Here is a 24,666-nt window from a genome sequence, read left to right as displayed (position 1 = left end):
TAGAGATTATTTGCTCCCATACAAAATGTCTTGCTGCAGACATCCCAAAGTCAGGCAAAATGGGAACCCAGAGCTCTGCCTGCATGAACCCCACAGCCAGAGTGTTGCAAGCTGAGCTGCCTTGCTGTTTGTTGCATTCATCCCAGTCCCTGTGAATGAAGACTCGGAATGCAGCCAAGGTGATGACTGAGCATGAGAGTGACTTTATTCAATAAAAGACAGGAGGACTTGAGAGGTCAAGGGTGAAGATGGGACTCCTCTTGTCAAGATGAGAGTGACTCAGAGCTAGTGCTGCTGCCTGGTGCCTGGGACTGGCAGCCTGACTCTAAGTCCCCATCTAAGATGCTCAGCTTCACCTCACTGATGCTGACCAGCTCCTGCATGGTGGTGCTGCTGTTGGGGCACTCGGGCTGTGCTTGGGATGGGCAGCACTGCAAAGGCGCTGGGTCACAATCCAGGCAGGTGACTGTGGTGTCTGGCAGGCTCAGGTCAGGAGCTTCAGCAGAGCCAGGAGATATGAGAGCATGAACGTGGATGAGCCGCTCGTGTCCATCACTGTTACCATGTGGAAGGCTGTCATCCGAATTGCAGCGATTCGTGCTTAAGAAGAACTCTCCATTGATGGAAACACACTGCACATCACTACTTGGTTTGGATCTTTGGGGTTGACAAGGGCTCGAATCACCTAGGAAGGCATAGAAACACAAGGGTTAGTGTCAAACATTTGCAAGTTGAATCATGAAAGGGGTTGTTGATACTTGGTAATAAAGTGGCGGCAGGAAGAAGCAAATAGGCTTCAAGCAACAGAGCCACTGTCTTGAAAGTGATCCTCATTCAGGTCCAGCTCGTGTGTTGTTTCACTGTAATCTGCTTCTTTGGGTCTACCTAGTGGGCAGCAGCACTCGAGCTGTTACTGATATCATTGAAAAGAACTGGAGACAATTGTTCTATTACTAAGAGCTTCAAGGTGTCTAGAAGCACAAATAGAAACCAGCAGTATTTCATCACTTCACCAAAAGGAAGGTCAAACACCTGAGCTGTGAAGAGCAGTTACAGAACCTATGCATAAGATCACACCAGGCATAGTTTGTTCTAACAACAGTTATGGCACATAGTCCATTTCCTTCAATATTCCCAAAATGAAATGATGTGGAGCATTACAGGGAAAGAAACACTGCACACAGACACTATGACCCTGATTATACTCAAGCAGCAAACTTAAAGCAAGTCAGAGTTTTTGATTCCAGGATATTTCAGGACCTATCATGTGTGAAATTCAGTTACACAACAGTGCCTAGGTGCCTGCGTTTCAAGCAACTTTCAGATCACAGCCATGTAAAATAAAAACAAATTCAGTGCAGAAATAGCAAGCCTGTACCTTAATACTCATGAGATTATCCATTTTTTACAGCACTCTGACTAAGTTCTAAAACTTGCTCATCCCAGTTCACTTCAGCAAGTTCCACCAATTCAAGCAACGCAGTTCTGAGATCCTGTGTATGTTGTGCAGATAGAATTGAACAGTGCAGAAATAATCTCTGACAGCTTTAATAGCTCCGTTCTGCTTACAAACTCTCAGTCCAAAACTATTCTCAGTTTTAAGGAAATGAACACCTGAAGCAGTTGGATCATCTGCCATTTGCCGCATTCTGCTTCTTGGCATCATGATTAGCACAAAGGGTTTTCTGCTGTCCTGCAGAGATGGACAAAGTCCTGCTTACAAATGGACCAGGTTTCAGTGTACAGCAGAGTTTGTACCAGATTAAAAAGCCACGTCATTCAATTCATGTGCTCAGGTTGTTATGCACTCCCAAAGGAAACAGAACTAACTGTTGGATTCTGAAGGCAATCTGTGGGGTCCTACATTTCCTCCTGATTCTGGAAGAGGAAATTCTAATAGCAAATGCAGAACTTTGATCTTTGTAGACATGAGAAGAGCTGGCATTTAGGAACATTCATTTCAGGGAAATCAAATGATGTGTCTATATTTTTACTACAGATAGTATAGGGAGCAGTCAGTTGAAGAACCAGATACAAAAAATCCAGCCCATTGGCAAGAAAATACTTCTCCTTAAATTCTGTATGCTATCATGGTACAGAATTAGGCTACAGTGCCACATAGGCCAACCAAGTGTAGAACCAAATCCACAAAATACTGGTAGACAAAGCAGCAAAAACAGGGACAATATTCAGCAGACAGGCCTTTCTACCCACAGCTCAGCATGTTCTGCCATCCGAAAAGCAAGGCCTCTTGTCAAGCTCAGCTATTTCCCTTCTCAGTGTATTCTAGCACCACTGATACCCACTGGTATCCTCCTGTAGAGTGCCATCATATTGTCATCATCCAAAGGAAAAACCCACACAGCAGAGCATACAGCACTACACCCATGCTCCAAATATCCACCTGAAAAACAAAAAGACAAGCTTACAAACCTGAAGCACCTCAAATGGCTTCCTGACAGACTGGATTGTCTGCCCTTGCCAAAGCCCACATATAGCCCATGAAAAGCTGGCTCTTTCCCTCAGGAAAAAAAGCCTTATCGTCCCAGAGAAAGCATATAACCCTCATTCAATTGCCCTTCCACTCAGCTTAGAGCACTACTAAAACCAGCATCTTCACCTTAGCTCATCACACTGCTGCAGTTCCTTTTACAAGGATTTCACTGGCAAAAATTAAATCAAAGCCATCACAAGGGATTTAGCACAGTTACGTGTTACTGGCTACGAGAGCTGTCAGCACAGTCACCTGTCTGGCTTTGCTGCTGTTCTATTTATGTAGAGGCACAACAAGGTTCAGACACCTCACGGTGTAATTCTCACTTTGACTGTAAAGAAAAAGGAGGCTTGAAAAGCAGTGTGTGGAAAACAAAGAAACAAGAATTAGAACAACAGTGGGGCCATGGCACTTGTAGGAATTGCTCCGCCTTTAACAGCGATTCAATAAGGATGAGGGCATTCCAAACCAAACCAGTTTGGACAGATTAACAACTGCAAGTAGTGGGTTCCAAAATTCCAGACATGAAATCAAAGCTGGAAAAACTCTTTGCATTTACATCTCTCAATTTTTAGTACATTGTGCATTACAGTGCAAACAAGTCTTCACATACAACTTGGAAGCTAAAGACAAGTCTGACAAAACAGACTGCACAGAAATGATGGATAATTAACAGAGCAAATTGCTCTTTCAAACACTTAGTAATAGAAAGAGATCTCTGAAGTTGCTGTTTTGTAGAGCCCCAAAGCAGTCACTTGAGGCAGTTCAGGATTAGCCAGAGACAAACAAGCCAGCTGTGTGAGCTGAGACCAATTGCACTTTTCTACTCTGTGGCCACTGACAGCTTCTGAGAGCTACCAAGCAATGCAACCTAGCAGAATTCAGAAGGGAAACCAAGAGAGCCTACCTGAGCTCCACTGCCTTTAAATGCTCTGTGGAGAGGGAAGGGAAAGAGGGGAAAACAAACACCGCTCTACATCCCTCTGAGCCAATAGACACTTTGCCCTGGATTAGCTCTGGTGCTGCATAAGCTGGGCTTCCACAGCATGTGTTCAGGCGGTAATCAAGGCCTGCCTGGAATAACACAAAAACTAGAGAGAAATGTTTGCTTTAACAGAGTTTATGTCTTCTGATCATAACACTTCAGAAGCCTCAGAGGCTTCTTCTCCTGTGTATATTTTCATTCATCTTATATTTTGCTTTCATTCAATGTGACCTCTCTAGGCAAATATTGTCTAACACCATGAGTATCACATAAATGTGCAGATCTCAAGCTGCTCACTTATCTAGTACCCTTGGCATGATGCTTTATTTTCCTCAGCTATTCATCTAGATTGTGCCTGTTGATTGTGCAACAACAGCCTGTTGGTCTCGATTACCTGTGAGAGGCTCTAAATTTGGCCAGGAAAAATCATTTGAGGATAAGTAATTATCTGGGACTCAGTAAGTCTTCCCATGCTTTCATAACAGCCGAGATACACACACACACAAACTCATGGAACCCCACTGCTTTGCACAATCCTGTGCACACTCACATGTGTCATGCACTGATTTCCCAGCCAGTCCTCGTAGGGTCTCTTACTTAGGACGGGAGTGCAGGGGAGCAGCCAGAAGCTGTTTGCATTCCCTGCTGTCTGCTGGGCAGCTTTGCTGGAGATGCTTGGGTTGCTTTGCTTTTCCTTGGGAGGTGGGAAGGAGCTTTGGGTTGGAGGCACATCCCGTGCCAGAGCATCCCGATGGCACGTGTGGGGCACTGATCTGCAGCAGAGGAAGGGGAGGAGGTCCCAGCACAGCTCTGCACCATGCTCTGCCACACTGGGCAGCTTGTTCCTGGCTCAGCAGCACCATCAGACAAGAAGCAGGGAAGGAAATCAAGGATGGGGGGTACTATCAAACGCAGTTAGTGCATGCCTGTGCAGGACAAACAGACCCAGATCTTGTGGGTTGTTCCTGCTTTTGTAGCATTCGTGTGCTGTAGCTTAGCAAAAGGTTCTGCTGCTTGAATCTTCTTCTGCAAGAGCCACCTACCGGTAAATGTCTGCGGGGATGGAGGATGTGACAGAAAGCATTTGTCTCCATGACAGCGTAGTTACACTTGGTCTAGAGAGTGTGAGAGGCAGGCAGCACTGCCTGATGTTGGTCAGGGCGAGCTCCTCCTGCCGCAGCACGATGATGGCAGGGCTGGAGATGATCTGCAGGGACAGCTCACAGGTGGGAGCCAGGAATGGACACGGCGGGAGGACAGAGGTGTTAGGGAGCAGCTACGGCATCAAAGAGCATCAAAAGGCCCTGAAAAGCATCACAGAGCTACAGCCGGGAAGCTTGAGGTTTTCATGAGCAGCATCCAGGATGCTAGAGACTATTTGCTGCCATACACAACGGCAGCAGAGCTCTCGCTGCAGGCATCCCAAAGTCAGGCAAAATGGGAACACACCCAGAGCTCGGCCGCGCAAACCCCACAGCCAGAGTGTTGTAAGCTGAGCTGCCTTGATGTTTCTTGCACTCATCCCAATCTCTGCGAATGAAAACTCGGAATTCAGTCAAGGTGTTGATTGAGCACGAGCGTGCCTTTATTCAATAGGAGAAAGGAGGGGGTGTGAGGTCTGGAGGAAAGATGGGACTCATCCTCTCTTGTAATCATGAGAGCTGCTCAGAGACCATGCTGTTGCCCAGAGCCTGGGACTCGTGTCCTGATTCTGTGCCCCCCTGCGAGATGCTCAGCTTCTCCTCGGTGATGCTGACCTGAGCCTGCATGGTGGTGCTGCTGTCGGGGCACTCGGGCTGTGCTTGGGCTGGGCTGCACTGCAGAGACATTGAGTCCAGGCTGGTGCCTGAGGAGTCTGGCAGGCTCAGGTCAGCAGCTTCAGTATGGATGGGATGAATGAGCGCTTCAACGATGATGACATTCTTCTCTTGATAGCTGATGTTATACGGAAGGCTTTCATCTGAACTGCAGCATCCTGTGCTTAGTAACAACTCTTCATTGATGGAAGATGCGTCATCGTAACATGCCCTGCGTCTTGGGGATATACAAGGGCTCGGGTCACCTAGGAAGGAGTAGATGTACAGCGGTTAGTGTCGAACGTTCGCAAGATGAACCATGGAGATTCTTGCCATTTGGCTATGTAGTGGTGGTGGGCAGAAGCAAATAGGCTTCTAGCAACAGTGTCACTGTCTTGAAAGTGATCCACGTGCAGGTCCAGCTCTTGTGTTGACAAGAGACTCATTTGGGAAAGACAGGTGTCAACTGAAGATGTCAGGCATGGACTTGAACGCCAGAAGGAGGTACAAGCCCACTGAAAGCATGAATTCTACCTGTGTTGCTGACAAGCAGTGTTTTGTAAGCTGGATTTGCACCCTTACCTGCCAGGACCAAGACTTCTGCTTCAGAGGGCTCCCTGGCACTGCTCTGCAGTCGGCGTTTGGCCACAGGGGATGGTTTGCCCAGGCAGAAGCAGGAACACCAACTGCCAGCTGCTGACTCTGCCCTCTTACTGGGAGAACTCATTCTGCAGAGAAAACAGAGCATGCTGTCAGATGTGGTGCAGGGTGAGGGAAGAGCTGCACCGAGCCCTGGCCAAAAGTTGCCTGTTCCGGGCATTGCCTGCTTTCTGCTGAAACACAGCTTAGAAACGCCCTCTGTTTCAAACAGCAGAGGATGCTTCCATTCCTACAGCTCAGCCCTCAAGTCCTGTTGGCTAAATACCTCTCAACGATGTCAAGCAAGGACATGGATCCGGAGAATGTCGGAGGCTCAGGCTGCTTCGCTCTCCCGGGGCTGGCCTTCACCAGGGAACAAAGGCCGTTGATGAGCTTGCCCCATTTCTTTGGCTCTGTGCAACAAAACAAAGAAACCAGTTCATTTCAGGCCTGGCTCGGTTGGACGAAGCTGAGCGCAACGCATTCGACAGAGCATGTAACAACGGGAAGAACATTCCCAACAAGGGCACGCAAGAATGGATTTTCCCCATCCCTGGAGGTGCCCAAGGAGCTTAATGCAGTTCTCTTTCTAAGCTTGCTGAACTTGGGCATAAACAAACCCACTGAAAGTAGCGTTCTGACCCTATTTGACTAACTCGCGTTGTCAAATGTAAATTACGCACCTGGCTTTGGCAATGAATTGAGGAGGGAATAGGGAACTTTTCCGCTGATGAGTTCCATGCACTCACCAGGGAAAACCCCAACCTGTAATTAGAACAAAAAGACAGGTGAGCATTAGCCCGAGCCCAGAGCCAAAGGGAAGGTCCACTGACAGTGACACAGGGCAACTGTTTGCATCCAGCAGCCATCCTGTGCAGGCAGAGCAGCTCCAAGCTGAGATTCCCAACTCTACTGAAGTTGTGCTCTCTAGTCAAAAACGTGTGTCTACCTCAAAGCCACGCTTGCCTCTCCCCCAGGGGCTCAGCCTGTTGATATGTCCTCATATCAACAATGCTCACCAGATCTCCGACCTGCAAGAGATTGAAACATCAATCCCAGATTCAGCAAATCTGGTAGGAAAACAAAGCAGAAAGGACTGCCCTCTTCTATGCACAACAACAAGGAACGCCTGGAACTGCTTACCTCCAGAGAGAGCTCATCTGGCCCCTGGGCAACGTGGCTCTTAATAACATGGGCTGCCGCAATCGCTGGTACGTTTAAAGATGACAAAGCACGCACCAGCTGCGGCTTCTGCATGTTATCAGCCAGCAAAACAGAGCACAGGCCGTGGTCAGGAGCTGAGGACAAACCAGGAGGATTTCAAGGTGAGGAGCACGTCTGCAGAGAAAGCTGCAGCAAATGCGCTCCGTCCTTCTCAGGAGCACTTCAGAAGGAGCTGCACGTCTCATAGCTCTGGAGCAGCACTTCTTCCCCACCCTTCACTACTCCAAGCAGCTCCAACAAACTTCTCAGAAGAAATCCAGGCCAGCACAGACCTGGCAGACCAGAACCAAGTGCAGCCTGTGGGACGGCAGTGCCCACTCCTTGCTTCCACCCTGCTCCAGCAGGTTAAGGAGTCTGAGCCTCACTGGCCTTTGACAGCTCAAGACTTTCAGCACCTCATGCCGACATTTCTCACTAAGATACACCTCACGCATTGAATTCTCTTCTCACTACCTCCTCCCAGTCCTCCCCTAGGAACAGAAACCATTCAGATTCTACAGCAAACTACAGCATCTACCCTGCAAGAGCACACTGAACCACCTGCAACAATGAAACATGGTTTTGGAGAGTGGGTCTGAAAACACACCTTTAGACAGCTGTCTCCCTGTAGCCAAATAGAAACCAAGCAGCAAAAGAAGAGTCCAGCCTGAAACATGCCCATGCTACTAGCCCAGGTTTTTCACAGTCAATGCAGAATCCATCCTGTTCTTGAGGTAACAAATGACCAGTGGGTCTCCCCTTGCTCCACCCCTTCTCCTTCAAAGCCAGAAAAAGAAAGAAAAAACAAGCAGAAGAAACCCAGACGTACCTTTCCACACACAAAGCAGAAAGTGGAACAGCAGTTGTCTCCTTCCTGAGACATGGTGGGGAGCATCCCAGAGGAAGCCCAAGTTCTTTGCTTCTCTCCACAGGGACTTCAAGCACTCTTGGCAAGAGCTGCTTTTGTTCTTTCTTCAACTGCTTCCATCACCAGAATCTCCTTTGGAAAAGGAACCCTAGAGAAAGAATCAGCAAATGAAAAAGAATGAGCAATAACCACTTTCCCAGCTTTCTTCTGACATGCGATTAAGACTCTTGACTCGGGCAAGGTCTTAAAATCAGCTGGTTACAAGAACTGTCCCAAAATATATCCAGCTTCTGTACAGCTGCCGTTATTTCTGACAGCAAGTGTAATCACAGAATCATAGAATGGCCCGGGTTGGAAGGGACCTCAAGGATCATGAAGATCAATCACCTCCCTGTCCCTGCTGGCCATCCCCTCTTCTGATGGAGCCCAGGGGACCATTCGCTCTCTGAGCTGCAAGAGCACGCTGATGGCTCACGTTCTGTTTTTCATCCACCAGGACCCCCAGGTCCTTCTCTGCGGGGCTTCTCTTAAGGAATGCTCCTCCCAGGCTGTAGAAATGCCTGGGATTCCTCCAGCCCAAGTGCAAAACCTTGCACTTTGCTGTGTTCAACCTCATTAGATTCACCTAGGCCAAACTCTCGGTTGAGCTCCCTCTGAATGGCATCCCTTCCTTCCACTGCGTCAGCCGCACCACTCAGCAAACAGCAGAGGGTGGACTCCATTGCATCATTGGTATCACTGATAACCATGTAAAAAAGCACTGGTCCCAAGACAGATTCCTGGATGACACCACTTGTTATCGGCCTCCACCTGGACATCGAACCACGAATCACCACCCTCTGTCTGTGGCCTTTCAACCAATCCCTTATCCACCAGGTGGTCCACCTGTCAAATCCACATCCCTCCAGTTTAGAGATAAGGATGTGGTGGAGGGCCATGTCAAAGATCTTGCTCAAGTCCAGGTCAATGACATCTGTTCCTTCCTTTTGTCCACAAATGCCATCACTCCATCATAGAAGGCCACCAGACTGGTTCGGCATGGCCTTCCCCTGCTAAAGCCACGCTGGCTGTCTTGGATCACATGCTCATTCCTTATGTGATCAAGCATGTCTTTGAGGCGGATCTGTTCTTCACCATCTTCATCACAGTTACACATTTGAATCAAATAATTGGTGTTCCTGTCACGAAGAAAACCTCTTTGTCTTCTACTCCTGCTGCACTTCTGTGCTTTCACCAGAAGCAAAGGGAGAGGCCACCTCCTAGATCCAAATTTTAAGAAACCAACACCCAATAGGTGTCATCTGAAGTAAAATAGCAGAGAAATTAAGATGACTCTTTTGCATCCAGCTTGGATCACTCCCTCACTCAGGCACACCACCATCAGATCAAGGAGATGCTGCCTTCAGCTTTGAGACTGTATGGGAAATCACAGCTTGAACCTCTGATTAATCAGCTGAGGCAAGTGTTGGGTCAGCTGCGGGAGCACAGGTGAGAGTAATCTAGCTGTGCTCCCAGAAGGGGTGGACCTTGACTCCACCTCCTCTGAGACCTCATTTAATGGCTGACCACCACTGAGGCAGCATCTCTTGGAGATTGCTCCCCAGTTGAAACTGCCTCAGCTTTCTGGTCAAGGTATCGATATTGGTGAGTTTTCCTTTGCTAACAACCTTTGACTATTTACCACCATCTTGGTTAACATCTTTTTATTAGCCACCCTTACAGAGACCATAAGGGTTTGGGCTTCCAAACTCTCAGCAAGCATTTGGATCAGCCAGCTTCCTGCTGGGGAGCCCCCTGCATCACTGCTGCCTCCTTTCGTACTGGACCTGCAGATGCTTCAGAGCTCATTAGCATGGACTTCCTTCCTCCCCTCAGCAGCTGCTCCTGCACTCACCTTCATTCCTACTCAGATACCGGCCGCTTCCAGCACCAGCTGACCTGCAAGACACAGAAAGGAAAGGTGGGAGTCATGCAAACGCACAAGCCCAAGGCTGCGTCACCACCACGTATGGCAGCCTCAGGAAGTCAGCTGCAACTACAGCCTTTGTCAGAATGGAAACAGGAATCGTCAATTCAGTGTGACTTCTGAACTCATTGCCACCATCAGAAACAGGCACTGAAATCGCTCACTTCACTGCAGCTGGTTACCTCCAAATTCTTTTACTTTTAGGAAAATGCGGACACGGAATTGAAGGACACTAGAAAAGTGACATCTACTTCCCCGTAGGTGGTTAAACTTGGAAGCAGGACTTGAGCAAGAAAAGCTTCTCAGCTCAGAATCACAGAATTATCAAGGTTGGAAAAGACCTAGAAGATCATCTGGTCCAACCATTGCCAATACTTCCCGGATAAATCATATTCCATACATCACATCCAAACGTTTCTTGAACACTCCCATTGTCGGTGACTCCACCACCTCCCTGGGCAGTTCATTCCAGTGCCTGACTACCCTTTCTGAGAAGTAATATTTATTAATGTCCAGCCTGAATCTTCCCTGGCGCAGCTTAAAACCATTCCCTCTAGTTCTATCACTGATTACTTGAGAGAAGAGGCCAACCCCCAGCTCACTACAACCTACCTTCAGGAAGTTATAGAGAGTTATAAGGTTTCCCCTGAGCCTTTTCTTCTCCATGCTGAACAATCCTAGTTCCCTCAGCTGCTCCTCGTAAGTTTTGTGCTCCAGACCACTCACTACCTTCGTAGCTGAAGACGTTCCAGAACCGCAAGGTTTTCTTGCATGGAGGGGCTCAAAACTGAATAGGCCAGACCTCCTTCTCTCCATCATTGCTGTCACGTGGAAGGCTGTCCTTGAAACTGCAGTGACTCATGCATCCTAACTGCACTCCATTGATGGAAGCACACCAGGCATCATCGCTACTTGCCGGTGGGTTCCTGTGCTGGCAAGGGATAGATTCACCTGAAAGAGTAGATACACAGCAGTTAGTGTAAACTTTCACTATCCAAGGAGGCAAAGGCTTGGTGCTGCCTGTCAAGCAGGTTTCAAGCAGCTTGCGAGACTCATTTGGGAAAGACAGGAGTCAACCAAAGATGTCAGGCACGGGCTCGAATGCAGGAATACAGAAAGAGGTACAAGCCCACTGAAAGCATGAATTCTACCTGTGTTGCTGACAAGCAGCTTTTTGAAAGCTGGATTTTCACCCTTACCTGTCAGGACCATGACTTCTGCTTCCCTGGCACTGCTCTGCAGTTGGCATTTGGCCACAGGGGATGGTTTGCCCAGGAATAAGCAGGAACGCCAACTGCCAGCTGGTGATTCCTTCCTCTTTCTGGGAGAACATGGTCTGGAGAGAGAAAACAGCATGTTGTCAGTCGTGGTGCAGGGTGAGTGACAAGCTGCACCGAGCCCTTGATGACAGTTGCCTGCTCCTGGCAATGCCTGGTTTCTGCTGAAACACAGCTTAGAAAAGCCCTCTGTTTCAAAGATTCATTCAGAGATGCTTCCATTCCTACAGCTTAGCCCCCAAAAGTCCTGCTGGCTACATTCCTCTCAACCATTTTGAGCAAGATGCAGAGCATGTGAGCAAAGGCTCAGCAGCAGGAAAGGACAGGAGCTGGCAGGCGTAACTGCTTTCTGAGGAACTGGGCAGCCATAAGGGAAGCTCAAAAGCATCTCTGACTCTTACATTAACACCTCCTCGGCCTCAGCTCACTGCCATCTTTAATTTCTAGTGCCAGCAAGTCTGACCAACAGCTCTTCTTACAGGAGAAGTGCAATTGGTTTCAGGTGCGTGGCCCTGAAATCTGGAAAACCCCAGCGTTTCCAGGTACAGGCAGCACAGACCAAGATAGACACTAGCATGGCTTTCTGCATCTTGTGACTGCCTGCCCAACCAGGAAGGAAATGCACCCTTGTGTGGCTCCTCTGAGCCAGTAGGGCAACTGTTTTTTAGTTGAGTGCTTGGAGATACAATGGACAAAAAATAAACCAATAGAAATCACCTGAACAATGATGATAGGGGCTGGAAAGGGAATTCCTCTTTCTTTACCTTTCAGATGGAAAATCAATGATTGCGTCGAAGTTCCTCAGTACAGCTGCAGGCCCTTCCTCCACTTGTATCTTGCTGCTCTGTGTTGCAACAGGAGAGCTGCTCTGGCCTCTCCTCTCAGCCTGTGCCTCCTGCACGGTGAGCAGCTTTGTGGATGGAGAGACCCACACAGACTTGGGCCCAGGCAGAGAACTGTGCCCTGCAAGGGAAAAACACAGGTGAGACGGCAGAGGAAGCAACAGCACAGCCATCCCAGTACTGCATATCTCTCAGAATTGCTCATCCGAGCCACTGGAAGTAGAGGAGCTCAAAATAACCATGTGCTCAGTGGTATGCTCGTGGCAAAGGACACAGCCACAATTAAGAGCAGCTCACTGTATCAAAAACAGGCAAACAAAAATCCTAGAAAACCTAGGGGGCTGGGATTCCAGAAAGCTTTGCTGCCACATTTCAATCAAGCTTCACCTGCTGGCAAAAAATCTTAACAGCAGTGATGGTTTTCTCCAAGTAAGGCTTGTGTTTTGACACACTAAGGATCCAGGAATGGGGCACCATATTCTAACCTAAGCCCAGAAGCCTGCTGTCTCCTCGACAGTAATAGAATTTTCAAAGGTCTTGGAGAAGACCTGGATTGGATCAAGGTGCCAGATCAAGATCAAGCTAATGGAGGAAGACACTCACCTGCTCACTCTCCCACGACTGGTGTGGATTCGGAGCAGAAGATGACATCTGTGTGGCTGATGAGGAATTCCACCACAGCTGACTGAGTCTGCAGCTCCATGCAGGCAGCTTCAATGGCGCAGGAAGATTGGCTCTGCTGGGATCTGAAGAAAAGGCAGATCTTACAAGTCATTTCCCCAAGGTCATTTCCCCAAGTCTGAATTTCTGTAGCCAAAAACTGTCAGGTTGGGCTCTGGAGACTTCCGCAGTGGGCAAACAGCGATGCCACTGACGAAATTATCCTGGATCATCAGGGACACAGCAGTCCCAGCTAAACAAGTGAGTAGAAACTGTCATCTAGAAATTGTGCCCCTGGGGTTGGGGGAGAGCAGAACTAAGCATCGTGTTGAAATGGAAAAAGAAGTTTACCTTAAGAGGTTTGGAGCCCACTCTATCGCTAAGTTCTTCACGTGCATGTTTATCACCGAGCAGATCCCAGCCAGAGACACCAAGTGTCTTATTAAGTCCCATGGGGACAGTGCACTGGTGGTCAGCACTGAGGCAGACTTGATGACTTCCAAGAGGAATCTGGGGAACACAGAATCACAGAATGACCCGGGTTGGAAGGGACCTCAAGGATCATGAAGCTCCACTCCCTGCCTGGCAGGGCCACCTATCTTCCACATTTACTAGGCTGCCCAGGGCCACATCTAACCTGGCCTTGAACACCTCTACAGATGGGGGATCCACAACGTACCTGGGCAGCCTGTTCCAGGACCTCAGCACTCTCCTAGTAAAGAATCTCCCCCTACCACCCAACGTAAATCTTCCGTCTTTCAAATTAAAACCATTTCCCCTTGTCTTGCTATTATCAGCCCTTTCAAAGAGTTAACACCCCTCCTGATTATACACACAGCCTGTGCCATCAAGGCCAAGCAGTGCAAGCTCTGGGGGGCTTTACAGCCTGATTGCGCAGTGCAGCTCCTCGCAGCAGGCATTTTACTCCAAGTCCCCTTTGCTATTAACCCCATACTATCAATAGCAGGGGAACAGCAAAGGAAAGGGAATTCTCACAACCATTGTGAATAGCTTAAATAAGCACCTCCTGGCACCACCACAAGTGCCATCAAGTGAGAGGCAGGATGTGGCAAAGACGTGACTCATGGGGCTAACAGAAAGAAGACCTCAGAGCTGGGGCAATGCTGCAACCACTAGCCAGGACGCCCAGGGAACAGGTACGTGTCATTTCCAAGACACTGCCCTGAGCTTACCAAGAATTTGGCATAGAGATGCTTAGTCAGCAGAGGGCTCGGGAGCTCCCTGAAATACTGGCTGGACCTCAACAGGTCAACACATCAGAAATAACACAGTGTGCATCTGGAAGACGTGTCTCAAAGCCCAGAAAATCCAACTCAAAATCAAACTCTACCCTTGGTAGATTTACATCACGCTCTTTTCCTTGTGTGTGAGCAATACTTGCTCTTTTCAGATGGTACTATGAGCATGTGGCATCCCAAACACATAGTTAGCATCCGTCCATATCATTAAGGCTCTTGTCAAGGCAGTTATTTCAGCCTTCTGAGGTGAAGTCCCCACGGCTGATGGTTGTGCTTCCATTCCCTGCTCAGTAGCAGTTACTGCATGTCCTGCCTTAAAGCCTCCTTGTCTCACAAAACTGCAGCTGCTGGTAAACCAGGCGTCTTCTGCATCTTCTAAGGGTTCGTCCTTCAGCTCCGACCGACCGGCTGCAATGTGCAGCTTCAGTTGTTTCAAAGCAGTGATGTCATCCTGGTTCTCCACCAGGGGAGTTCCGCTAAGGAAAGATACTGGGCTGGCAATAGTAGTTACAATTATTTCTATATCACCCTGCTCCACCAGGATGGCCTGGTATTTCGGGAATCTTTGGGGTGAGAGCCAATGTCCACCTTTTGCCTCCAATACAGTAAACACTGCATGAGATATTAAAACTGGTATTCTTTGGCCCACTGTAGATTTATAGGCTTCCTGAATATTGAGCACCAGTGCACCCTCGCTATCCCTTACTCACTTCAAGCTGTTTCAAGTTTACCATCAGTCCGTAGCTGTGTATCCATGGTCGGCACCCTCCTGTCATTCCTGGCAACGTATGGAGTTCCTTGGCAGTTTGCAGCTCAGGGGTTGAGCAGATGGCTTCTTTCTTGGCAGTCCTTAAGGTTCAAAGTCCAGCTGTCATCTCCTATCCCAAATATGTCACTTGCTGCTGAGTTAGTTGTGCTTTCTGTCAACCAAGAAACTCAGCAAACTCTCAGTCTATTGTACACAGTCCTTTTGTTTTGGTGGCACCCACGTGCTCCAGTAAAGTTCCACCCTAGGATGGAGGATCCCAGGTCTCAGGCTCACGAGTTGACCAGTTCTCAACAATCATTCAGCTGTTCTCACAACCCTGGGTAACACTGTCCAGGTTCACTGAGTCTCTTCTTACACTGTTAGGGAGAACAGATACACACAAGTACTCGTATGCTATCATGAGGAATTCAGTAGGTTACATTTAATATAGAAGCATGTTGCAATCAAAAGCACGCTTAAATAAAAGCATACCCTTTTCTTTCACTCAAAATAATAGACCAGAAAAAAATAAAAACAAAACCCTCATCATGAATGTTAAAGAAATTATCTACTAGATCTCGATGGGAAGTAGAAGCACATGCTAGATTTAGGAGCACAGCACTTGTCTCATTATCTGAATGCATCTCAAGGCATGATCCTTGTGAAACTGTGAGAACTTCTATCATTAATAGACGAGTACCGTGCCCTGATAGATGGTTAAACTGCTTGCAGTGCACTGTTAGATGTACAGGCTGGTGGCTGTATGTGCTGTGACCAAATAAACCCCACACAGAAATCTTTCAGAATATCAGGACCTACAAGGATTGCATTCATATTTAAAGTAAAAAATTCCTAAGCTACACATGTTCTAGGTTTTCATTTGTTAGATACAACATACCTTTGGAAGTAGGCGCCTGAAAGGGTATGCCTTCTACTTGCTTCTCTGTCTGACTCTTTGAAAAGAGCAGGAGCAGGAAATGCAAAGGGCAGCTCATTTCTTAACGCTGACTCTGCATCAACATTCTCTGTGTTTGCACGCTGCTTAGATGCCACTTTTCTTGTCACTGGAGTTGACAGTGTGAATTCCATATCACCCAGTTGAATATCATGCCTCGAATGCTGCCAGAGATGGAACAAAAGGTTTTCTGATCACAGCCGGAGAAGTTACTGTCAAAGAAATTCTAACAGCTGAGAAGGTCAGACACAATGCTTATAAAAACATCATACACTACTTGTCTATTGAACAAAAGAGTTAAAACCTCTGATTCTTTCCTAGAATAAGTGCGTTTCTTATAGACTCTCAAATGCCATTTTTTATTTGTTCATGTCAATTCCCCATTTACGATTAACCCTCACCAGCTTATCTAAACATAAATATGAATTATCACTTGGTTTAGTTAAAAATTTGAATAATATCACAGTGGATTTTTTTGCACAACACAGTAAGATTGAATTTCTTTCGGTACCTTTCAACCTCTGCCTACCTCCAGCCTAACTCCAGAATCTTATTAACTGTGCCTCATCGCTTCCCATTGTGTTTTAAAATCCTCACTGACTCCTTTACTTGTTCCCTTGCTTGCTGTTTCTGTGCAAACCAAACACTGGAGTTAGGGATCACGTCAAACCAACCATGGCCTACAGGTAGAAGGCAACAAAATTTATGCTTAACATACTTCTTTGCTCAATCTGTATCTCCCTTTGGTCAAGGTACACTAGATACTTAAATATGGAGTAAGCACTAGATACAATGAGAAGCAGATTTCTGGATTAAGTGCTGTATTTTTTCTGTAAGAAACTAGCACTACATCTTCACACACCTGCTTTGTTCTCTGAGTATTTAGATCGAGCGGAGATTCTTCAAACACTGAAGCTACATCAGAAAATTCCATGGATCCAAACACATCTGGCACATGGCTGCAGTCTGGCACATCTTCATATGTCAGAGCCTTTTCAGACTGAAATGTTCCATTGAGATTCTTTTGCAGAATTAAAAGGAAGATTTCATCAGAAGATTTCATCACTAAAATCTAAATAAGATTGCTTTGCAAGTTCCAAACTATGGCTAACAGCTAATAGAAGTCCACAGGCCAGCAGCACAAACTTTTATATTATGTTCTTAATACTGTAATTGTGGGTTTGACATTCATATCAAGAGCAGAAGGGAAATTACTCTTAGAGCTTCAAGTCATCTTTCACAGCCTGTGTCAACAAAAGCAGCACCTCACAGCCTTTGGTTTGAAGACCCAGACCACAAGGCAGCTAATGATTTTACACAGAAATCCAGAGTTCAAGTCATTGTTTACTTTAGGGCTGCAATTCTACCGAAAGCCTTCAAGTTCATCACACTGAATTATCACTGGCACCACACATAACTCCACGTTACATATGTGATCACAAGCAACCTGGCAACTTCAGACAATTCCAAAGCACTCCACGTGTACTTGGCTACTAAAGTACAGAGAAAGGAATTAACATCAGAAATAGCTGCAGTCAAAACCATCTAAGAATCCAAGTCTCCAGGAAACAAGGAAAGCAAATCCTCTCCAGGACTGTGTTCTAAAAGGAAACAGATCAGAAAGGTGATTTCTTCCCCCCTTTGACCACCCACTCATGTAACATCCATGTCATTTCTAAGTATGCTGCCCAGACCAAGACTGAGGATGCTTCAGAAGAAGACCTTCCCTGCTAAGCCAAGCAGAACAAGTAAGGTACCAAAATATGTAGAGCCAAACGAGGAAAGGTGCTCTAAGAAGGTAAGCATCACAAGAGACCAACAGGAATGCTTACACAATCCAAACAATGCACAATGTCTGTTCCACAAGCTGCCAAGAGGAATATGTGCAGTACTCACAGCGCACCATGTACATTGCTTACTGCAGTCAAACTACTTCGTAGGACCAGCCCAACTTACTAAAACATTTTAATGAGCAGTCCGAACTGTCTGGATCAGCACGGTTCACTTGGAAGGGACCTTCATAGATAAACCTGAAGAGGTGTGGCGACTGCACTATCTAAACCTTAAAGCATATAGGACCTTAAAGCATAAGCTTAAAGCATAGAAGCATGACCAGCAGGTCAAGGGAGGTGGTGCTGCCCCTCCACACTCCTCTCATTGAAACCCCATCTGGAGCACTGCACGCAGTTCTGGAGCCCTCAACACAAGAAGGACTTGGAGATGTTCAGGCAGGTCCAGAGGAGGGCCATGAAGGTGATCAGAGAGGGCTGAAAGCACCTCTGCTATGTGCACAGGCTGAGAGAGATGGGGCTCTTCAGCCTGGAGAAGACTCCAAGGAGACCTTAGAGTGGCCTTCCAGTATCTGAAGAGGGCCTACAGGGAAGGCTGGGGAGGGACTTTTTATAAGGGCAGGTAGCAACAGAATGAGGGGAAATGGCATTACATGGGAAGAAGGTAGATTAGGATTGGATATTAGGAAGAAATGCTTTACTGTGGGTGTGGTGAGACACTGGAGCAGGTTGCCCAGCAAGGCTCCAATATGATTGCTTTGTAAGTTCCAAACTATGGCTAACAGCTAATGGAAGTCACAGAATCACAGAATCACAGAATCGTAGGGGTTGGAAGGGACCTCTAGAGATCATCGAGTCCAACCCCTCTGCCAAAGCAGGCTCCCTACACCATGTCACACAGGTAGGTGTCCAGGCGGGTCTTAAATATCTCCAGAGAAGGAGACTCCACCACCTCCCTGGGCAGCCTGTTCCAGTGCTCCGTCACCCTCACTGTAAAGAAGTTCTTCCGCACATTTGTGCGGAACTTCCTATGCTGTACTTTCATCCCATTACCCCTAGTCCTATCCCCACGCACTACTGAAAAGAGACCAGACTCACCACTATGGCTCCCACACCTCAGGTATTTATAAACCTTGATCAAGTCCCCTCTCAGCCTTCTTTTCTCAAGGCTAAACATATGCAGTTCCCTAAGTCTCTCCTCATTGGGGAGATGCTCCAGGCCCTTCACCATCTTAGTGGCCCTCCGCTGGACTCTTTCCAAGAGATCCCTGTCTTTTTGTACTGGGGAGCCCAGAACTGGAAACAATATTCCAGATGAGGCCTCACCACGGCAGAGTAGAGGGGGAGGATCACCTCCTTCGACCTGCTGGACACGCTCTTTTTAATACACCCCAGTATGCCATTGGCTTTTTTGGCTACAAGGGCACACTGCTGGCTCATGGTTAATCTGTCGTCCACCAGGACGCCCAGGTCCCTCTTAGCAGAGCTCCTCTCCAGCAGCTCTTCCCCCAGCCTGTACTGGTGCATGCAATTATTTCTACCCAGGTGCAAGACTCTACACTTGCTTTTGTTAAACCTCATCCGGTTTCTTACTGCCCAGTCCTCAGTCCAGCAGAAAAAACTTTTATATTATGTTCTTAATATTCTAATTGTGGATTTGACGTTCATATCAAGAGCAGAAGGGAAATTACTCTTAGAGCTCAAGTCATCTTTCACAGCCTGTGTCAACAAGAGCAGCACCTCATAGCCTTTGGTTTGAAGAGCCGGACCACAAGCTAGGTAATGATTTTACACAGAATTCCAGAGTTCATGTCATTGTTTATGTTAGGGCTGCAATTCTACTGAAAGCCTTCCAGTTCATCATACTTCATTATCAATGGCACCACAGATACCTCACAAAGAAGCATTATGACATCACAAAGGGGCATTATGATGTCAGAAAGGGCATTATGACATCACAAAGGAGCATTATGACATCACAAAGGGGCATTATGACGTCACAAAGGAGCATTATGACATCGCAAAGAAGCATTATGACATCACAAAGGGGCATTATGACATCAGAAAGGGCATTATGACATCACAAAGGAGCATTATGACATCACAAAGGAGCATTATGACGTCACAAAGGAGCATTGTGACATCACAAAGGGCATTACGACGTCAGAAAGGGCATTACGTCGTCACAAAGGGCATTATGACGTCACAAAGAAGCATTATGACATCACAATTTGGAATTATGACATCAGAAAGGCTCATTATGACATCAGAAAGGGGCATTATGACGTCAGAAAGGGCTGTTATGACGTCAGAAAGGGGTGTTATGACATCACAAAGGGGTGTTATGACGTCACAAAGGGGCATTATCACGTCACAAAGGGGCATTATCTCGTCACAAAGGGGCATTATGATGTCTCAAATGGCATTATGATGTCACAAAGGGCATTATGACGTCACAAAGGGGCATTAAGACTAAGAGTAAAGGTTGGAACAGCTTGTAGAATAGACCAATCTTCATCACTTCATCCTCCCATAAGAAAAGAGCAGCTGTAAAAAAGGACACAACTTGCAGGCTTCTACCTCCTTACCTTTCACTTCTAGAATTCTAAAACTAACTGAGAAGTATTAATACGCTGAGTATGGCCTAAGTAAGGCATATTTTCTATTCATTCTACTCCCAATCTCTTGGCCTCTTCATCTTGTACAACACTTTGCCACAGAACTGGGCAGTTCTGGGACACACAGCAGCAGAGGGGATTGTCTTAATCACCTTCCTCCCTATCTCTTTCTCTGCTCTTCAGAACATCCCATGCCTGCTTTCAGCTTCTGCTCACTGACACAGATCAGGTGATGAGGTGCGCAAAGATGAACAAAATCTATATAGAAGTTCCTTAGTAAAAATATTCCACAGCCACATTTTCACCTCGCTACCACTACATTAAAAAGGAGAATCCAATTAGTGGTGTGGGTCATTGATGTTGTTCCAGGGGGAACTGTGGCTGTTCCATGCCCACAGGGTAGAAGACAGACAGTCTTCCTCTAAGCCACATAAACAGCTGCTTAGTGCTCCCAAAGCGAATATCAGCTCTTCTGTTGAAACAAAGTGTCAAATTTAGGCTAGAAAGAACCGAGGAACTGAAGGAACAAAAAGGGTCCTTGAACACCAGTCCCATGGTTGCAAGTCACTATGCAAACATATTGAACCCAAAAGAACATCTGTCCTGCAGGCAACCAAAACCTGAGTTCCTTTTACTTAAGACCCACTGTGAAACATCAAAACACATAAACATGTGATAGTCAAACCACTGGCTGCCTTTTCATGACACAGAACAGTACTCCTGGCTTCCTGATGGAAGGTTGGGAACATGCAGCCAAAGGGACAGGATCAAAGGCCTCCCTGAAATCTAGAAAGATTACATCCTTTTCCTTCATACACTGAGTCGGTGGCCTTATCATAGAACAAGATTTGATGACCAAGACCGGTTGCACACATGCTCCCTCACCGATGTTTAGGCCACCAGACTGTTTACCCGGGCAGAGCTTCAGCACACAGAGGCATTTTGACCTGAACCTTGTGCTGAACTCTAAAACTTACCCCCAGGCTTCCTGACTGTGTGGTACTGGCACGTCCTGTTTGGGATGGAATTCTCAAGGGAATGTGCTTGCCACGAGCCTTCTTAGACTGAAGCAAGAGATAGGTTGCCACAACTGGTCGTAATTCTGCTAGAAAACAAGAGGATGTAGATCTCTTCAGAAACATTGTCAGTACAAAGAAAATTTCTGCATGTCTGCCATATTTTCCCCTTGATGTGCAACCTTCACGTCTGATCACATTAGGGTAGTTTCAGGCCTCAGCTGATTCACACAATATGTCTGAGATAAAGAAGCAGACTATTCTCATTTTTGCTTGAAAGTTAGTGTATTGTACAATTGCTGGAAGTGAAAACTAAAGCTGGTGCCAGAATCTCTCTACTGAAGTGAATGGCAAAGCTCCTACTAATTCAGTTTGTACAGCATTTCAGCTGGACTCCCATTTCTGGGGGCAAGTTCCAGCCCAGCTCCAAGGAGCATCGACATTCAGCTGGATTTTCAGCAGCTTTTTGACTACTATGAGAACTGTGGGTACAATGCTTGACAGACTCAGTGTAGTATAATAAGCTTGAATTACTTATCAGGCATTAGAAGTCCTTTGAGTTAAGACTGTGAAAATATCACAGACGTGAACGGAAGAACGTTTTTCCCTTGTAGGTCGATTGTTCTCTTTATTCCCTGTACCTAAAAAAGAAGTAACAGTGACTCCACAAACGATCTCGCCTAGATAAAACTTATATTTTATATCTAGTCTTACTAAGGTTATATGGAAATCTTAACAACCCTTCAAATTCTACCACTTTCTATTTAATAGAAAGACAACTCAATTGCAAGAGACAACTTTCAGATTCAGTTTAATGCCAGAGTACCCATCATGTTTTAAATCTCTTCTACACCTTGGAATGTCATTATTGACATTTATACAGCATCTCTAGCAGCACTCAGTTCAGCTTTTCCCATTTATTTTCAAAAGTTACTGGAATTAATTCATTTTCTGAAGTATTTGTGAACTGTAATTCCCCAAATTTGCTTGGTTGTCCTACCTGACGTGTTGATATTTTCCACCTATTAGTGAAATATTTCAAAGCAGGGAGTTAAGCCAGCATGTGACATCTGCTGTTCATCCATCAGTTTCTGTTTTGAGTCTGCCTGGACTTCCAGAGATTCATAAGGATTTCAGCATGGTAGAATATAACAGAAAGGCTGAGAAAACACAATTAAAGGAGAAAAAAGGAATAAATGTGAACTTCAGAAATGTAGTTATTAGGTAGACTATGAAGTTCTGCAGTGGTACCTTACCTCTGAAAGGTGTGAAATATTTCATGTTTGAGAATAAGTGAGTGTTAGAGTCTGTTCATACAGTAAGGTTATTTACTGTAGTAGCGGGCTTAAATACAGAGAATTACTGACATACGTTTATTACGTCTGACGTTAATGCTGATCTACTCTCTCTTCTCTTGTTGTGAAACACAGAAAGCTGTTACACAGTCTTCATCAAGGTGTCCCAGCTGCACGAATAAGACCTATACTGAGGAAACAGCTTTCAAGTCATCTCACAGCCCAATCTCACCGTGGTAGTGTTCTGCTGTGCAGCAGTCAATAATTAGCCATGATTTCAGATGTTTTTTAAATAGTTAGTGTTATGGCTACATATTACAAGGAGTAAACAGGAAGAGTCATCCAACTTCAGCAACTAGTCCCTCTGTGGCAACAGGTCCTGAGTTCTGAATTCAAGTACAAAAGCCTGTCAGCAGATGAGACCTTTTACTAGAGCAGAAGTGACGCTTCTATCTCTTCTTGATTCCTAGTTCCATGGCGTGCACAGCATGCTGTGCTGCATGCACAGCACAGCTGTTCTTCAGAGCAACAGTGGCACCCAGTGACCAACAGCAGCCATTGTCTGCAAATACACAGCAACTTCCCAGGATCTGCAGCAACAATCTCCCCACACACTCCACTTCACACAGACACTATGACCCTGAATAGACTCAAGCAGCAGACTTAAAACAAGTCAGAGTTTTAGATTACAGAATATTTCAGGATCTATAATGTGTGAAATTCAGTTACACAACAGTGCCTAGGTGACGGCATTTCAAGCAACGTTTAGATCACAGCCATGTAAAATAGAAACAAATTCAGTGCAGAAATAGCAAGCCTGTAACTTAATACCCATGAGATTATCCATTTTTTACTGCATTCTGACTAAGTTCTAAAACTTGCTCATCCCATTTCACTTCAACAAGTTCCACCAGTTCACGCAACGCAGTTCTGAGATCCTGTGTATGTTAGGCAGATAGAATTGAACAGTGCAGGAATAATCTCTGACAGCTTTAAGAGCTCCATTCTGCTTACAAACTCTCAGTCCAAAACTATTCACAGTTTTAAGGCAATGAACACCTGAAGCAGTTGGATCATCTGCCATTTGCTGCATTCTGCTTCTTGGCATCATGATTAGCACAAAGGGTTTTCTGCTGTCCTGCAGAGATGGACAAAGTCCTGCTTACAAATGGACCAAGTTTCAGATTAACAACTGCAAGTAGTGGGTTCCAAAATTCCAGACATGAAATCAAAGCTGGAAAAACTCTTTGCATTTACATCTCTCAATTTTTAGTACATTGTGCATTACAACGGAAACAATTCTTCACATACAACTTGGAAGCTAAAGACAAGTCTGACAAAACAGACTGCACAGAAATGATGGATAATTAACAGAGCAAATTGCTCTTTCAAACACTTAGTAATAGAAAGAGATCTCTGAAGTTGCTGTTTTGTAGAGCCCCAAAGCAGTCGCTTGAGGCAGTTCAGGATTAGCCTGAGACAAACCAGCCAGCTGTGTGAACTGAGACCAATTGCACTTTTCTAGTCTGTGGCCACTGACAGCTTCTGAGAGCTACCAAGCAATGCAACCTAGCAGAATTCAGAAGGGAAACCAAGAGAGCCTACCTGAGCTCCACTGTCTTTAAATGCTCTGTGGAGAGGGAAGGGAAAGAGGGGAAAACAAACACCGCTCTACATCCCTCTGAGCCAATAGACGCTTTGCCCTGGATTAGCTCTGGTGCTGCATAAGCTGGGCTTCCTCAACATGTGTTCAGGCGGTAATCAAGGCCTGCCTGGAATAACACAAAAAATAGAGAGAAATGTTTGCTTTAACAGAGTTTATGTCTTCTGGTCATAACACTTCAGAAGCCTCAGAGGCTTCTTCTCCTGTGGATATTTTCATTCATCTTAGATTTTGCTTTCATTCAATGTGACCTCTCTAGGCAAATATTGTCTAACACCATGAGTATCACATAAATGTGCAGATCTCAAGCTGCTCACTTATCTAGTACCCTTCGCATGATGCTTTATTTTCCTCAGCTGATCATCTAGATTGTGCCTGTTGATTGTGCAACAACAGCCTGTTGGTCTCGATTACCTGTGAGAGGCTCTAACTTTGGCCAGGAAAAATCATTTGAGGATAAGTAATTATCTGGGACTCAGTAAGTCTTCCCATGCTTTCATAACAGCCGAGATACACACACACACAAACTCATGGAACCACACCGCTTTGCACAATCCTGTGCACACTCACGTGTGTCATGCAGTGATTTCCC

At 46.1% G+C, this 24,666-nt stretch overlaps 3 long non-coding RNA genes across 4 annotated transcripts; all 3 read right to left on the bottom strand.

The window, feature by feature from the left end:
• Positions 1-7,855: 7,855 nt before the first annotated feature.
• LOC146753231 (uncharacterized) lies at positions 7,856-10,916 on the bottom strand. The gene is made up of 3 exons (XR_014940177.1): positions 10,681-10,916; positions 9,880-9,923; positions 7,856-7,894 (listed from the first exon to the last, which is right to left on the bottom strand). It is a non-coding gene; the product is annotated as an uncharacterized LOC146753231 (long non-coding RNA).
• A 249-nt stretch (positions 10,917-11,165) lies between these two features.
• On the bottom strand, positions 11,166-13,231 carry LOC146753230 (uncharacterized). The gene is made up of 4 exons (XR_014940176.1): positions 13,082-13,231; positions 12,674-12,816; positions 11,993-12,191; positions 11,166-11,287 (listed from the first exon to the last, which is right to left on the bottom strand). It is a non-coding gene; the product is annotated as an uncharacterized LOC146753230 (long non-coding RNA).
• Positions 13,232-15,834: 2,603 nt separating this feature from the next.
• Positions 15,835-23,231, bottom strand: LOC146753229 (uncharacterized). Of its 2 annotated transcripts, none has more exons than XR_014940178.1 (5): positions 22,117-23,231; positions 21,651-21,757; positions 21,078-21,205; positions 16,555-16,713; positions 15,835-15,856 (listed from the first exon to the last, which is right to left on the bottom strand). It is a non-coding gene; the product is annotated as an uncharacterized LOC146753229 (long non-coding RNA). The 2 variants fall into 2 exon arrangements; XR_014940179.1 differs by having other exon boundaries at positions 21,078-21,202.
• Between the last annotated feature and the right edge of the window lie 1,435 nt (positions 23,232-24,666).

Source organism: Coturnix japonica, unplaced genomic scaffold (genome assembly GCF_054131305.1).
Source record: "Coturnix japonica strain WE unplaced genomic scaffold, WE-NBRP24 Scf039, whole genome shotgun sequence".
NCBI lineage: Eukaryota > Metazoa > Chordata > Aves > Galliformes > Phasianidae > Coturnix > Coturnix japonica.
This window is presented reverse-complemented; position numbering and strand designations above follow the sequence as displayed.